This window comes from Palaemon carinicauda, chromosome 20 (genome assembly GCF_036898095.1).
Source record: "Palaemon carinicauda isolate YSFRI2023 chromosome 20, ASM3689809v2, whole genome shotgun sequence".
NCBI classification, from domain to species: Eukaryota; Metazoa; Arthropoda; class Malacostraca; order Decapoda; family Palaemonidae; genus Palaemon; species Palaemon carinicauda.
In genome coordinates this window covers 6,457,082-6,472,081 of record NC_090744.1, presented here as the reverse complement: position 1 = coordinate 6,472,081, position 15,000 = coordinate 6,457,082, and the positions used below count along the sequence as shown (strand labels likewise).

Here is a 15,000-nt window from a genome sequence, read left to right as displayed (position 1 = left end):
TTAATTTGCAAATGTGCCTCGTATAAGTATATATGATCGGCTCTAAGTTCTAATAAATTTGCTTATTAAGATAAATACAATTTTCTATGGTATTTATAAGGTAACCACTTGTAGCAATCAACTACATTGCAATTTGTGTACAAAGTGACATGGAGTCGTGAAAATTTCCAGTGAGCAATGGGAGGGAATAAAGATGAGTTGAAACAAACATACGAACGTAACAATAGATATTCATCGTTGAAATTGGACACATCAACAACAAATAGGAGAAATATCATAGTCATTTGATTATTTTTTGTCATATGCATTTGTATGGATAGTGTATTGGAGAAATTTTTGTCTTGTGATTTACTCGAGAAAAATATATATTAGAATGTAGGTGGGGGTGGAGACAAAATTTAACCATAGTCTTTACATCAGAATTCACCGCTCATTACGTAGGATTGCAAAAATAAATTTACAATGTATATGGATACACCGAAAAAAAATGTCTCTCCTAGCCTAGGCAACAGGTCCTTACCTAGCTAACCTGAACTCTTCCCCCACCTAGTGAGACCTAAGAGAAGGCAAATTAAATCAGGTTAGGTGGGTACATACAGCTGACCTGATCTTCCCATAATCTAGCCTACAATGTTATACACTGCAACTAAATTCATGGTCCAGATATAGAATCCAAGGCAACCCTTTCAAGACATTACTCCATAGTACTGTGTATTATATAAAACAAAAATGGTACTGCCTCATATGTTTAAACAAGATTCAGTTCCCTTACCTACATTACCACTTAACAAGAATTGCAGGAATGTGTACTAACCCTAACCTAACCTAGGAGGCTGGATCCTTACTTTGCCAGACAAAGAACAACATTCCCCACTATCTAATGTGACTTACAATGCTGTAGATATAATCAAATTATGAACATGTAACCCAACCTGACATACAATACTTAAGATAAAATCAAATTATGGATGTATATCCCAACTTAGCCAACCACAAGACACAAATTCCTGTTCAAAATTTAACTCAAATAATCAAAGCTTTACTGTACATCCCACAATTAACAAAGATTCACAGCATAACTCTTGGTAACTGGATCATAACTTATCAAAACTGGATTTAGGTGTAAGATGAGGTAGTGTTTTTACTGTTTTTGGCAGATTTTGTTATAAATTTAAAGAGCAAGAGGATAACTTAAAAAGTCACAAAAATATTAAAAGAACTGTTGTCTCAATCTTTTCGCTGCTTTATAAATCACGTGTGAATAATTGTGCTTATGCTACTGTTATATGGGTGAAGGACCGTTTTTATACATTTCTCTTAACATATTCGTTGATTGACCTTTTGAACTAAGCGAAGCTTCTGAAAATTTTATGCCTTAGGTCTCAGAAATGTTTATGTAACAGCAATTTGTGTAAGGAGTTCCTTAATGTGTCTGACGGGTGTGGACGTGTGTTTCAATGCTCTGTATCGAATCTGGCTTTAAACGGAATCATTGTGTATCTCGTTGTTTATACTATGAAAAATCTCTTTGTGGGTGTTTGCTAGTATTGATATTAGTGAAATATAGTGCTAAAATCAGTGGTTTCCTTGTATGTGAGGTCTGTAGTGAAAGGCCTGACCCAGCATTTTTGCGTTGGGGTGGGGCTACTTGAAAAGTTCATTGAAAAATGATTCAATATGTCCTTCCTTAGAAAACGAAAAGGAAAACGTAATCCCATGAATGATCTCGATCTATTTGTGACTGAAATCGACACGGTACTCCAAGGAAAAGAGGAAAATATAATGGCAGCAGCTTATGAAGAATGTGATGACGGAGGCAATCATGGCATGTGTGGGCACAGTGAGTCCTATGTAGATGATGGGATACAATGCGATCAATGCCGAAGATGGTACCATGATGAAGTAGATTGCTCTAATTTAAGGGATGGTACAAGTACTCTTTTAAAAAGCAGGAACATCATTTATAAATGTCCAAAATGTGTTGAGACTGCATGTGTTGATGACATGACGAGACTAAGCATCAACATAGCAGAGATGAAGGTAAATGTACAACAACAGATGTCTTGTTTTATGGATATGATAACTGCTCAATACACTGATATGCGTCAAGAAATTGTTGAGCTGAAAGAGAAACTTATGGAATACGAAAAAGAGAATGTGACCAAGACTACATATGCAAGTAAGTTGAAATCAAGAAACACTTTGGTTATAAAATCTACGGAGGAAAATAAGAAGGCTTCAGATATCAAGAAAACTATCATGAAGAAGATAACCACGAATGTCGAACAGGTCAAAACCTCTAAACAAGGCCACTTGGTAGTTAATTTTGCGGATAAAACTGGGTTAGAAAAGGCTAAAAATTACTTAGAAGAGGTCAAGAATGACATTAAGGTAGAAGTAGATAAAAAGGATCTACTTAAACCGAAGATCAAGGTCTGCAATATTGATGAAAATGAAGATGATATAATTGCCAGTATAATGGAGAAGAATGAATGGTTGAATGATATATGTGAAAATGAAGAAGACTTTAAATTGATCAGGAAGTTTAGATCAAGACAAAGCGGTAAATTACACGTCATTATAAAGTGTAGTCCAACTATCAGGAAAGTCTTCCGTAAAAGAGATGATAGAGTATATACCACGCTTGGAGGATGCTGTAAAATCTATGATTCCTACAATGTATTTCAGTGTTATAAATGCCAGGAATTTGGTCATACTGCTGAAAATTGTAGCAAGACTCAGGTATGTGCCAAGTGTAGCCAGGATCATCGAACCACGGATTGTACTGTAAATACGTTAAAGTGTCATAACTGCACAATGAAGAATTACAATGATACGAATCATAAGACATATGACGATAACTGTAAAGTATACAAGGAGGAGCTTACCAGGATAAAAAATAGAACCGATCATGGAGTCTAGCCCATTGGTTAAGTGTAGTCTGATAAATATTCAATCGGTGGGGAATAAAACCATAAAGATTAGAAATCTTATTAACGAAATGGAATTAGATTTATGCTTATTAACGGAAACTTGGTTGCAGGGAAATATTAGTGATAACTCAAAGATTCAGGAGATGACGCCGTGTACTCATGATATCTACCACATACCAAGAAAGGACAAAACTGGAGGAGGAGTGGGTGTCTTTGTTTCGAAAACTTTCTCTAGGGTTTCTATCATGAATGAAATAGTATTTGAAACGTTTGAATATATCTGTTTAAAACTGACAAGAAACAATAAGGTATTGAATATAATATCATTATATAGACCACCAGCGAGTAATATGACTAAATTCATTGAAGAATTTAGTATTCTTGTGGGTGTGGTGGACGATATTAAAAATACATTAATTGGTGGAGACTTCAACTGTTGGGTAGATGATGAAAATGATAATAAGGCTAAAGAACTCAAGGAAGTATTTGAGATGTTTAATTTAATAAACAGTGTTTTGGTATCAACGTCAGTAGGTGGTCATACACTCGACTTGGTCATATGTGGAAAAGACTCAGACCTAATAAAAAACCTTGAAGTGGAACCAGACTTTGAGATCTCAAAAACACATAAACTCATCACCTTTAATGTTAATATAAATTGTACCAGAGTATTGAAAAAATGGATCACATATAGGGAACGGGAAAATTTTGATGCTGAGAATTTTATTGAAGCCAGTGTAGCGCAAATGTCTTGTGTGAACACACAATGTGAACATATGGTAGACATAGAATGTGTTGGGTGCTATACCAGGAAATACAATGACAATTTTGGAAAAATGTACGATACCATGTGTCCCATAAAGAACAAACAAATAGTGGTACGCGAAAATGTTAGATGGTATAATAGTGAGCTAGACACAGACGTAAGATGGAAGGTAGATGGAAAAGAGCCAAATCCTTACAAGCCAGAAATCTATATAATAAAGCCAGAAATGACTTTTAACATCCTGTTAGAAAAAACAAAAAGAAAATTCTACAACGGCGAATGTAAAAAAACCAATAACATGAAGGACTTTCACAAAAACCTTGATGATTTGATGGGATTAAAGAAAAATATGTCTTGCCTGACAATGTTTGTGCAGAGAGTTTTGCTATATTCTTTAGTGAAAAAATTGATAAAATCTTAGAGGCTTCCCCCAAAATCACTTGGAAGGACAGTCAGCTATGCCAGTGAAGGAGGGAAAGAAGTTGATAAAATTTAAGGAAATAAATATGTGCGACTTGTTAAAGGTTATGAGAGAGATGAAGAATACATATTGTGGAAACGACCCTTTCCTAAACAGTTCAATAAGTGAAGCTCCAAACAAACAAGTCGTATATAATATTTACCTGAACATAATTAACCTAAGTATATCACAATCCTGTTTTCCTAGCTGTGAAAAAACTGCGTTGATCAAACCAATTTACAAAGGGAAAGGTGATGTAAACGAGCTAAATTCATATAGGCCCATTTCAAATTTATCCTACATGTCAAATCTTATTGAAAAAGTCATAAGTGAGCAATTATGGGCGCATATTGACGAGTTAGAGGTATTCCCGGAAAATCAATCGGCCTACAGAACTAATCATTCTACAGAAACTACTTTGTGCTCAATAATGAATGATATGATAGGTCTTCTTGATGGGGGAAAGTGTGGAATTTTAATTATGTTAGATCTTAGTGCTGCTTTTGACACTGTTGTGCACGAGTACTTACTTGACGACTTAAAGTCTATTGGAGTGACTCAGGAAGCACTGAAATTTTTGCGAAGTTACTTAGTGAACAGGAAGACTATTGTAGAAGTTTCTGGATACCGATCCAATGAGAGAATTCTTATGAAGGGTGTACCACAGGGTAGTGTCCTGGGCCCTATCTTGTTTAACATATATACTATCGAGCTATCACACATCTTGAAAAAACAAAAAGTGGGTTTTAAACTATATGCAGATGATACTCAGTTTTACCTCTCAATTTCAACAACACAAGATACAGGGAAGAAAATTGATGAGATAATGACTGAAATAAAAACATGGATGCAGAGGAAAAAGCTCAAATTAAATGATGATAAAACAGAATGTATGTTCTTTGGCACAAGGGTGGCTTTGAAGAATTACCAGTTAATTCAAAGTATAAAAATTGGTGATGCTGATGTTGGGATTGTGCCTGTTGTGAAAAATTTGGGTGTACTGATAGACTGTAATTTGTCAATGAAGGACCAAATTGTAAACACAGTGAAAGTGTGTAATTATCACCTGAGAAACATAGCATTTATTAGAAAATATTTAACAGAGGGCAGTACAAAAATTTTAGTGATGAGTCATGTAATATCAAGGCTTGATTATTGCAATTCTCTGTACTACAAATTGCCCAATACACTACTAAGAAAGCTTCAAAATGTGCAAAACCGGGCGGCTAGACTGATAAAAGGCATTAAATTTCGGGAGATAATAACTCCTGCACTGATCGATCTACATTGGTTACTTGTTAAGGCTAGAATTGAATTTAAAATTTGCTTGTTGACTCTCAAAGCACTTACAAGTGATAAGCCTAAATATCTTCGTGATTGCTTGGTCCCCTACCCTGAAGCTACCAGCGCCGCTGTAAGAGTTAGACATGCAGATGACCCACATAGACTATTCGAAATTAGTGTGAATCATGCAATAAGAGGAAGAACGTTCAGTTATGCTGCACCGAGACTCTTTAACGACCTTCCACTCGATGTCAAGAATAGCACAAATGTGGCAGCCTTCAAGAAAAACCTGAAGACTTATCTTTTTAGAAAGTGTTATAATAGTGACCTGAAAACTATTAAGCCTGAATACAAATGCTAGCGAAATAACTGATAACGATACAGAGAAAAATATTAACTGGAAAGGAATTATTTTTTCACACACCAAGGCCCGCCTGAACAGACCTTTAGTGTTTGGTGGAGGGCGAGAAATAAACCCCTAAAAGTAAAAAGTAAGTAAGTAATGGCTGATATATTAATAGAAGGTTTTTGTGTGGAAAAATTATGTAATTGTAAGGTCCTCTTCATTTACTCATTGACTAAAATGTATGTAACAAGTACTTTAGGAGAATACAATCTAGTTATAATGGCATTCGATTAAAGCAAGTGTGGTGTAATCAAGTTCTATATAATGTTTACGAGGTGAAAGAATCATTAAGAAAAGAGAAAGTTACAAGGGTTGAAGACTCCAATCAATGAGGACAACCACCAATTACCCTAGGCTAGGTTAGGTGGGTGTGGTTAAGACATGATGCATCCTAGTCTTTCACTCTGTTTTCCCCACCCAAAACCTAGGTTTCCTAAGATACAATTGTGCTATGTGTTTTTAAACCTGGTTTTAGTGTGATTTATACTTACCATTTATCAATCGTACATAGTGTAATACATAAAATTTTGTTTTATATCCCCTCCTGTAAAATACTGCTTCCCCCTGTGAATCCATTATAATTGTACCATTCACGGGGATGAGTAACGTAGCAATTACCTGTAATGGTTTGAGCTAATAATAATTTTCTAATTATAGAAAGTAGGTGATGAGTATTGTCCATTGAAAATTATCTGGCAATAGATATTCATATATTCTTAAAAAACTAAACTCACGATCGACTATCCATTAATACTAATCAATAGATTTTTTTAATGTCCTTTTAGATAATTGTAAATGCAAGAAATTCATGTTAAATTCTGCAATATAACTCTACAAAATGGTGGAAGACTTTGAAATATTTACACGTTTTTTTTTTTTACATCAGGTTTATCAGGAGCAATGAGACAAAGTTGAAGGCTTGTAATTTTGCTGCACTTCAATGAAAGCATTGTGTATGAAAACTAGCTAGCTGTAGTAACTGGAATTCTAAAGGTAAGGTTAATAAAGAGCAATGTTTATTAGATTTGAATAGTATAAAAAATGTCGTTTTTCGTAGAATGAGGTCAAATTGATATTGGATTTAACCTTTTATGTATTATGATGATTAAAAATGGTCAAAGTTTGTGGATTGAGGAAAATTTAATTAAAATAGTTTTATTCTTAGCTATTCACGGCAGAATTCACTTGTTAGAAGATTGCACTAGGATTGTCTTCTATCTGTACTGCATTGACAATTGATAGGTTGACTAATTCTAGATTCTGCCCACTGAAGGAGGTTACAGGTTATTAGTGCTCTTATTACAAGACTAAGTAGTATTAGATTATTAATGAATTAAGATGGGATTTGATTGCCAATAGATTAGTATTGTGTTGGATTTCTGTTTGTTCATACACAAATACAAATCTTCATCTTTTAGTGGGAGTATTATTTCAGCTTGGCTGGAACTTGAATGATAACTATCAGCGCACAAAAGCCACTTTTGACTTCACCCACTGGGTTGTACACACGTATGCTGTTTCTCTCTAATCTCCAGGAAACCAATGGTGGACAAAGGCTGGATTATATGATTAAATGATAAAGTAGGATAGATCTTTTTTTATTTTAGGTAACATTGGTTAAGCATTAGTAAAAAACAGTAGTTGTTTTGTTAGTAACAAGCATTAGCCAAAAACATTGTTTTTTAGTATTAAGCATCAGCAAAAGAACAGTTTTTTTTTTTTTTTTTTTTTTTTTAGTATCAAGCATTAGCAAAAAACATTGTTTTCTTAGTAATGTTAAAGACATGACTCCGGTAAAACCAGGTTGTTTTTTTAATAGTGTTGGATAGGTTAGTCCAAGGTCTATAGATTTAGGAGGTCTTCTTAGGCCACCTTAGTGCAGGTAGCCGGATGGTGGGAGTCGGGGCAGTCAGAATGATGACGTCACTCAGACTTAACCGTGGCTGAGTAACCTGTGGAACTTCCATAAGAAAATAAAGGAACCATGCTTTGTATTTTTCAATCTTTTCGAAGATTTATATTTTATTCTTATAGGATAATAAAAGTAAGATTACAAATACATAACTTTATTACACTCAAACAACCAAACAAATATTTGATGATGTAAATAACTGAAATTTGTCGAGCAACAGACAGTTTAAATTCTTAAAATAAATAATGATATATACACAATATATATTTCAGTTATGTTTTATATCACGTTGCGAGCTTTTTCATTTTATTCTGCGCTTTTCTTGATGAACTAATATTCCTATTTAAAACACGAATTCTAAAAAATGTACATCTAACAAAAAATTGAATCGCTTTGTATGGTAATGGGATATCATTGCTTTTAAAATACTCGCTAAATAAATCAGTCAATTTATCTGTCGCTCCTTTGACCATTATCAGCAGCTTCATTAAAGAATTGCACGATATAATTAAGCCTTTTTGGAAATGATAGAGCCTATTGCTTTTAATTACTTTCATTTCTTTAGATACTCGAATCACATCTTGCTACGTTTTATTTTGTAGGTCCAGACTCATCCCATAGGCATTTCTTGATGGCTTCCTATCACAAGGTACTCGGGAATTGAATAAATCGAACCAGGTATCTACAAGATATATAAACTGAGTTGTGGTTTCCCAATGCTTATCTTCAAGCAGACCTTTGTTACCGGAGTGCTGAAGGCATTTTTATATGTTGTTTCGGACAGTAACTGCACCGCTAGTTCAACATTCATGCGTTGCATACCCGTAACATTGATGTGCTTTTCAGAGAGTTTATGTGCTGTCCGTAGATCACTTTTGTTTTTCATAATTAACTCCCTGACTGAACCACAAAGAGCAAACCTATCTCCTGACAATACAAATCCATGATCAAGAAAATTATTCCTAATGAATTTTATTAGGTGCGGTGCATCGGCAAACACATGTATTTCTCTATTATCATCAGCAGGGTTAACAAATGCAGAATTGTCTATATCAATGCCTAAGGAATTCCACAAACTGATATTTGTTGATCCTAAGTCACTAACCATGGCTACTACAGGAAACCCAGGTTTCTCAACCCGAATAATCAATTTAAAAAGGAGATCTTTGTTCATGTTATTGTCGAAATTATAATAAATAATTTGTTTCCAGGAAGTCGTAAGTTCTCTGATCATTGCGCATTGTACTTTGGATTTAGGATCATACAAAGTGTCCGCGCCTTTATCGTAACTCCAAATTTGTGCAACACTGCACTCGTCAAATGAAATTACACACAGACGCTCGTGTTCCAGCATTGAACCCGATTTTATTTTGAATAAGTGGATTACCGATTCCAAAATGCCAGGTTCTACAGCTATCTTACTTGACCAGCGATATAAAGTTGATAAAGAAGGAAAAGGTAATTTCCACTCTTCTCTTAAAAACTTATAAGCTTTTAGACTCAAACTGCGTAACGTTAAGGCTTTGTTGATAACATCGTCTTCCCAAGTATTAATATTACTTCCAGTTACAAGACATGCTACTTGTTTGGGTGAAAAGTATTTCTTTAAATTAGCTTTTACTACAGCTGTTGCTGATGCATACATCTCATTAAACTTAACGTACATCGCTGTTTTCTCTTTTTCCCAGTTTTCCTTTTCTTTTTTCCACTTGACGTTATTATCCAACCTTTTAGCTTTTTCATTTTCCCATTTAGCCCTTTCAGTAGCAAAATAGCTTTCTTTAACTTCCCACTGCTCTTTTTCACATTTCCACTTTACCTCATTTCTTTCCACTTCCGTTTGATATCATCTCTCTCCTTCTCCAGTTGCTCAATTATACGTTGCAAATCTTCAATCGTGGGCACCGATTTGACTTTTAGTACAAAAATCTTCCCTGTTTCGTCGTGCTCTTGACTAAGGATTTCATCTACAAGTCGTTTCTGTCCTCTTTTTTCGGCTCTTACCATCCTGGAAGTATCTGATTAAAATTAAAATTGAATTATTAAAAAATTGACTTTTAGTGGTGTCCTTAGGGAATTTATGAAAATTGAGATCCTTACTTTTTCTTCTATATGAGAAGCATCCGAAAAGTGCACAATTACTGGACATTTTGTTATATATAAAACAGCTTTAATCAGCAAGGCGGAAGCGTACACCACGTTTGCTTGTAAACAGCTGCCCGGTCAAGGGGTGATCGACCTTTGGTATGCTTGGGTGGAAATAGTCTATTGACCTTGGCCGCACCTATAGGTCCTGCCTACGTCACAGTCTGTACCTGCGCAGAAGAGTCATATTTTTGGTCGGGGTTAAGAAGACCACCTTAATCTATAGACCTTGGGTTAGTCCATCAATAAAGTATAACCCGTAAGCCAAAAACCAAACCGTTCAATCTCTTCAATGAAATAATTGTGTGTGAGAGAGAGAGAGAGAGAGAGAGAGAGAGAGAGAGAGAGAGAGAGAGAGAGAGAGAGAGAGAGAGATGATGATCCTTAGATCAATGCAAGATAAGTAGAATTGGCCAATTCATTGATTGAAGGTTTACCAAAAAAGATCCACTCGTATAAATTATCATAGGATGTGTGACGAAGGAAGGAGAAGGTTGTGACTCAAAGGCAGGATGCAATCAACCGAGTTGTTTACTAAGGAACACTCTCCTTTATATACAAAACCTCAAGGCAACAGGACATAACATGTTCGAGAGACAGACAATGTCACATAGCAAAACAGCAGACATGAATTTTCATGTTCGTTTTAGTGCGAGGGAAGAGCGAAGATACAAGCATAATTAATACAAAAGGAATTATGTACAATTGTGTGACACATGGTTGGTACATGGCTCCCCCTCTAAAAATGACATACTGAACATGTCAAATAGGTGCCCTGAATCTGGAGAGGTAGTAGTAAAAACTGCGCCGATTAGCGGCAGTGAGTGGCTGTAGAAGTCGATGGTTGGGGTGCGAGTGAGTGGTGGATGAGGGGTGGCTGTGTTGCCACTCCGGCTCGTCACGGGGTAGGCGAGTGTGTCCTACGGCATTCATAGGCGTGTCCTACGGCATTCATAGGCGAGTGTGTCCTACAGCATTCATAGGCGTGTATGTCCTACGGCATTCATAGGTCTATGGCGTTCATAGGCGTATATGTCCTACGGCATTCATAGGCGTGTATGTCCTACAGCATTCACGTCAACTTCGGTTGAAGTTGAATAGGTGTCCTCTTCGTCACAAGTGGAGGCGTTGAAGGAGGTTTTGAAGGTCATGAAGTGGCTGTCCATAAGGGTACGAAGTAGGTTCACCTCACGAGGAGAGCTGTCTGCGGCAGGTTGCAGGCGAGTGATACTGGTCCTTTTCCCGAGGGAGAGCAAAGCCCGTTGGTCCCCCAACGGTTGTTGAGAGAGCTGAAAAGGCGTTGCTATACGGGAGGCTGGTGACGGCAAGTACTGCTGCAGAAGGTATGCGTTGAGGGCGTCATAGTAACGGTGAGAGGTGGAGGGGGGGGGGGGGGGGAGGCGGGAGGAGCGAGTCACTCTGGGGTCACCAATGTGACGAAGGAGGGAGAAGGTTGTGACTCAAAGGCAGGATGCAATCAACTGAGTTGTTTATTAAGGAACACTCTCCTTTATATACAAAACCTCAAGGCAACAGGACATAACATGTTCGAGAGACAGACAATGTCACAGAGCAAAACAGCAGACATGAATTTTCATGTTCGTTTTAGTGCGAGGGAAGAGCGAAGATACAAGCATAATAAATACAAAAGGAATTATGTACAATTGTGTGACACACAGTTGGTACAGATGGCTGGAGTTAGGTTATGGAGGATCCATGCAGCATATAATAAATTTATTAAGTCATTTCAATTATGAGAGTGATACATTTACTTGATAAATTTAGGAAGTAGCCCTTTTTCATTAATTATTCATTTCCACAGCACTATTGTATACTAAGAAATATCCTACATCTGAAACTCTTACATTGTCAGTAAAACCTAATTTTGCTTAGAATTTATCCATAACTTTTTTATATAAATATTCTATTGAGTTGTGTGTATTTGACCAGGTTTCCTCTGTGGTGTAAAGTAGAATGTTTTATCTAGGAACTACGATTTATAATCTCTTGAAGAAAATTGCAGGCAGTAATTTGAAGATTTGGGGAGCTGCTGTTAGTCAGTGGATTACCAGAGGCCAGTCATTAGATTATTGAGGTGAAGTATTAACTTGTTAGCATTTAGAAGGCAATACTTTTCACTTTACAAGATACTTTCGGTTGTCTTGCTTGCCATTTTTTATCGTTAATCATGTGTTCTTAGAACATTTTATTAAAAGTATATGGCAGTAATTTTAGTCTTCTAGAAGCATTTTAAACGTTATAGATGCTTTCTCAGCAAAGATCTAGCAGTAATTTTAGTCTTCAGGAATCTTTTTAAAACTTAAAGATTAGTCTTGATATTGAAGAGTACAGTAAAATATTTTAATCGAACATATATCTGTAAAATTAATATTTTTCATTGATTTTTCAGACTAGAATCATCAAAAGAGGAAATAATCTATACCTCCTGCTCAACACAGAAAATCAAACTGCAAGGGTACACTTATCATGAAGATCAGAAGCGAACAATCTCGGATTTGCTACAACAAAGGAATTCCAGAAATCTTCCGAGGAAGGCAAAATAATCGACGAATTATATCAAAATCTGATTCAAAAGGAGCACCAAATAGTCTTGCAGAAGTGACCAGTCCGTCATCAAATTTTAATGAAGTAGTAGAAGACCCTTACAATTCTGAATATTTGTGAAGGAAATTCAGTATTTTTAAGGTTTTAAATAGTATTACTAAGTATTAGAAAGCTAATATAATTTCTCTCTCTCTCTCTCTCTCTCTCTCTCTCTCTCTCTCTCTCTCTCTCTCTCTCTCTCTCTCTCTCTCTCTCTCTCTCTTCAAACTTTCATCCATTGTTTACATTTCCAAAACAAAGTTCCAACAATGTTCAGCCAAAACTAACACTTTTTTATTTATTTATCCCACAATCTTAATCATCTTTAAAATTTTCTTTTATTAAAATCTCCATTGAATTGAGCCTGAATTGCTAGTATAAACTGTAACTAGAAGTAGCAGTAGTCAATTTGATTGTAGTAGAATAAATTATGATTATTGGAAGATACATAGAAAGACTTCGAAAGTAGAGAAGGGAAGAAAATTCTTGTTTACATAGAAAGAACAGAAAAGAAATTTATATCATTTCATATATCGTCAACCTATAGAAAATAAGAGATATATATTAGCAAAGAAAATGCTAATAGCTTCAGTAGTAAATAATGAGGAACTATCGCATCCCCAATATTGACAGAATTATCAATGTATACACCTTTGAAAATATTAAAAAATAAACACAATTAACTATCAATATTATTTTAGAATAAAACCAGTGATTTATCAAAGGTATGTTTCTAGGATAAAGCTCAAATCAGACGAAATCTCAAAGAGCATATCACATTGCACAGAAAGTTCTGAAGAAATCTAATCTGGAATCACAAACATGAGTGATAATCTGTATTCAAAAGCGTATACTCTAGTTGATTAACTGACACTAAATCGAATTTTATTCCCCTCCTAAATCTACTGATAGTGTTTAACTCCGCCACAAGGACTTAACGATTTAAAAGCTATAGGATTCAAACTGCTAGTATATATATATATATATATATATATATATATATATATATATATATATATATATATATATATATATATATATATATATAATATATATATATATATATATTATATATATATATACATACATACATACAAGTGTAATCTGTAAAGTATAATGTTTTATATTTATATATATAAATAAATAAATGAATATATATATATATATATATATATATATATATATATATATATATATATATATATACATATATATATATATACATATATATATATATATATATATATATATATATATATATATATATATATATATGTATATATATATATATATATATATATATATATATATATATATATATAATATATATATATATATATATATATATATATATATATATATATATATATATATATATATATATATATATATATATATATATATATATATATATATATATATATATATATATATATATATATATACTGTATACATGCCACATAACAACAAGATAAGAATGCCTGCCACTTCATTACTCGAGACAGGATAATGAATGAAGATCGCTTGAAGACATTCTCGGATTCTCTCGAATAACTCCGAAAGTATCACATGAAATACATCCTTGATGAGTCATCCTCCTCGACAGAACTGTTCAGTGACAGGGAATTGATGCAATTTCACGGGAGGAGAAATACGAAGAGGGTTTCTTGTTACAAAGTTGGACGAGCCTGTGAGGGGAAGAGGAAATGGAGGAGAGTAAACAACTAAATTCGGAATGTACATTGAAATTAATTGCTTTAAGTTATTTGATATTATTATTATTATTATTATTATTATTATTATTATTATTATTATTATTATTATTATTATTATTATTATTATTATTATTATTATTATTATTATTATTATTATTATTAACTCGAAATGTACATTGAAATTGGTTGTTTTGATTTATTCGATATTATTATTATTATTATTATTATTATTATTATTATTATTATTATTATTATTATTACTTGCTAAGCTACAACCCTAGTTGGAAGAGCAGGATGTTATGGGCTCCAACAAGAAAAATAGCCCAGTGAGGAAAGGAAATAATACTAAAATCAGATATTTTAAGAATATTAACAACATCAAAATAAATGTTTAACTTATAAACTATAAAAACTTTAACAGCACAAGAGGAAGAGAAAATAAGATAGAAATAAGTGTACCCTCAAGCAAGAGGGTAGAAATGTGATTTTGGGAAAGGTGTTAATAGAATAATTAATTTGAATCAGACATTTTATTCAAATTTACCATTCAAATAAATATATGTTTATAATCAAAGAATATTAATTTCTATCATATGCTTCTGTGAACAGTGAAATGTAGTAAAATGTAGTGAAATGGAATAGAAGGTTTGTAAATGTCTGATATTAATTTATTACTTTTCTAAACACTGGTATTACTATTACTGTACATATCGATAATAATTCTGTACTACATTGTCTCTCTAATTAATTTTTCTGCTTTTGAAATTCATGAGCG

At 34.0% G+C, this 15,000-nt stretch overlaps 1 long non-coding RNA gene across 1 annotated transcript in view; it reads left to right on the top strand.

Annotated features, from left to right (window-relative positions):
* The window catches only part of LOC137660134 (uncharacterized), a 14,864-nt gene extending 2,124 nt beyond the window's left edge, over nt 1-12,740 (top strand). Inside the window, exons 2-3 of the long non-coding RNA XR_011047613.1 lie at nt 6,736-6,842; nt 12,317-12,740. This is a non-coding gene — a long non-coding RNA (uncharacterized lncRNA). The remainder of the gene's footprint in view (nt 1-6,735; nt 6,843-12,316) is intronic.
* Nucleotides 12,741-15,000: the final 2,260 nt, after the last annotated feature.